The sequence below is a fragment of the Psammomys obesus genome, unplaced genomic scaffold (genome assembly GCF_907164565.1).
Source record: "Psammomys obesus unplaced genomic scaffold, mPsaObe1.curated_primary_1811, whole genome shotgun sequence".
In the NCBI taxonomy this organism is placed as follows: domain Eukaryota; kingdom Metazoa; phylum Chordata; class Mammalia; order Rodentia; family Muridae; genus Psammomys; species Psammomys obesus.
In genome coordinates, this window is record NW_026586173.1 from 9,517,571 (window position 1) to 9,520,482 (window position 2,912).

General features: G+C 41.3%; 1 non-coding gene across 1 annotated transcript; it reads left to right on the top strand.

Moving 5' to 3' along the window:
- The first annotated feature begins 1,169 nt into the window (after positions 1-1,169).
- LOC129672199 (U6 spliceosomal RNA) lies at positions 1,170-1,276 on the top strand. Its single transcript, XR_008719469.1, has one exon. It is a non-coding gene; the product is annotated as a U6 spliceosomal RNA (small nuclear RNA).
- The last annotated feature ends 1,636 nt before the right edge of the window (positions 1,277-2,912 follow it).

Consider the following 2,912-nt stretch of genomic DNA (forward strand, 5'->3'; position numbering starts at 1 on the left):
TGTTAATTCCAATCTACTATAAGAAAATCCTCTGATGAAGGTTGAACCATGTTCTGATCGGCATATAGTTTGTCACAGTTTATTGCTATGTTTATTTATTGGAATGGTAACAGGGTTTTCCCTAAGGCCCATAATCTATCTAGTCTCAGGTTTTAACCTCATTAAAATGGTCAGTTGTGGGTTCCTTCTCATGAAGCGGGACTTAAATCAAATTTAAAAAGTGGTTGATTACTCTCATAACATTTGTGCCGCTGTTGTACCAGTATGTCCTGAGGAAAGCTGCTGTTGTAGGCCACAGAGTTCATAGCTGATATTTATTGACAATTACGTTTCTAGGAGCACGTATAGTGCTTTCCAGAACCAGGGGCATTAGTGAGTAAGTATGAAGTTTCTAGTTGGGCCCAAGCTTGATTTCTCAATGGTCAATGAGATAGCGGAGTGGTGTCTTCAACAATTGGGCCTTACAGCCATGTTGTGGAGGCTTATAAATAGCTTGGGCAATCACCTCTAACGTGTGGGTTTATTTATGGGAAACCTTTAGGCAATGACTCAGCTATTTGTAGCTAAATCTTGGCACTGAGAATTTTAATTGGTAGTATATAATGGGAAAGTAAGGATATTCTCTCCCCCATTATAAATTTAAATTCCTTTTATGTATTTTATGTAGTTTATGAAACTTCTAAAATAATAGGCTCACATATGGCTTTTGAAAGGCCTTTAGGTTAGTTATCTCTCCCTATCTTCTCCCTGATAACCCTCCTTCCCATCCCTTCCCCATTTACTCCTCTTATTCAGACCCAGACATAACTTCACACATCAATGGATGACTTATTTTCCTTTTTAACAAAGAAACCAAAAGTACTTGCTAGAGAAAAGACGGTATTTTCAACAATGGTGCTGGTCCAAATGGATAACTGCTTGCAGAAGAATGAAAACAGAACAATTTCGATCACACTATCTTCCTGGTATCATCTTCTGTAACTTTTTCTGGCCATTCTAGTCCTTGAGAATGAACTCTGTATAGGCCCAGGAAAACTACAGGGTTCACTTATAAGAAATGACAAACTCTACGACCAGTACTGACTTAGCTGAAGAGCCCAGTATCCTGTTAGCAGAGATCTGTAATCTAGTGGAAAAGATAAAGTTTTGTGTTATACAAGAGAGCCATGGTGCTCACTTTGGCAGCACATAGTCTAAAATTGGAACGATACAGAGAAGATCAGCATGGCCCCTGCGCAAGGATGACACCCAAATTCGTGAAGCGTTCCATATTTTTTAATCAAGAGATAGGACTCTTGCTAAAATGCTCAATCCCTATCCAGAAAGGCAAAGAGGATGGACATCAGAAGAAGGAGAAAAGAGGGAACAAGTCAGGAGCCTGACACAGAGGACCTCTGAAAGGCTCTGCCCTGCAGACTATCAATGCAGATGCTGAGACTTATGGCCAATTTTTGGGCAGAGGGCAGGTAATCTTAGGAAAGAAGTGGGAAACAGTAAGATCTGGAGAGGACAGGCACTCCACAAGGAGAGCAAAAGAACCAAAAAATCTGAGCACAGGGGTCTTTCCTGAGACTGATACTCCAACCAAGGATTATGGATGGAGATAACCTAAGACCCCTGCACAGATGTAGCCCATGGCAGTTCAGTATCCAAGTGGATTCCATAGTAATAGGAACAGGGACTGTCTCTGACATGAACTGATTGACCTACTCTTTGATTACCTCCCCATGAGGGGGGAGCAGCATTACCAGGCCACCGAAGAAGACAATGCAGCCACTTCTGATGAGACCTAATTGACTAGGATCAGAAGGAAAGAAAAGAAGACCTCCCTATCAGTGGACTTGGGGAGGGGCATGCGTGCAGAGGGTGGAGGAAGGGAGGGATTGGGATGGGAGGTGGGAGGGAGGGAACCACAGGGGGGATATAAAGTGAATAAAGTGTAATTAATAAATAATTTAAAAAAACTAAAGATGCCAAAATAAAATTTTATGATTGTGTTTTATGACAAAAGAGAGAGAGAGAGAGAGAGAGAGAGAGAGAGCGCTATGGATGACATTAGTAAAAAAGTTGGCACAAAATTAGGAATATTTTTTCAATATAGAAACATACTAGATAGAAGGTGGGAGAGAAAGAGGGAGAATTGGGAAGAGAACAAAAAATAGTCTATAGGAGCTGTTCACAGAGCCAGACAAGAGAATCATCTAAGTTGTAATGGTTCTAGGGCATTAGTGCAGTAATAAATGAACTACAGAAATCTCTGTAATTAGGACAAACATATCCTAAAGTATTTTATGGGTTCAGAATGCAGAGTTGCTCTTAAGAGACACTCAGGACTTATTGAACAAGGAGATGTTGTCAGCATATTTACAGCTGGACCCCATCTCTTCTTGGTCTCTGGCATGGACTTTGCCATCCTATGTTCACAAAGAACTGCTTAGGAAAGAAAGACTTCCCTGACAGGGAAAAGAACAGGATCCCTCTGCCAGGCCACTAAGCACAGACATTCAGCTTCTATGTATTCCACACTTTCCCTCTGCCAAGGACAGCCTTTTTGCTTCTATCGTCCTTTAGTGCAATGAATTCTGACTTGAAGGGAGGAAAAAAAAAAAAAAAAAGGACCATCTTATCTTTTAAAACACATTTCAGCCAAGAGCACAGAGAGCTTTGAGCCCTCATTTGAATAATAAACTGCCCACAATGTGAGAATTCATGAAAGAGAACCGTAAGCAGACCTTCAGAAGGCAACTTAAATAAGTGAATAAGTGACACTAGTAGGCCGATTATTATAGACAGGAACAATGTCCCTACGAGTGCAGCTGCATATACAGCTTCGTTAGAGTTGGAAGTCCAGGCTAGGAGACAGGCTGTAGCCTGCCAGCCAGTCTTCTCGCTGGCTTCTATTTCTGCTGGGA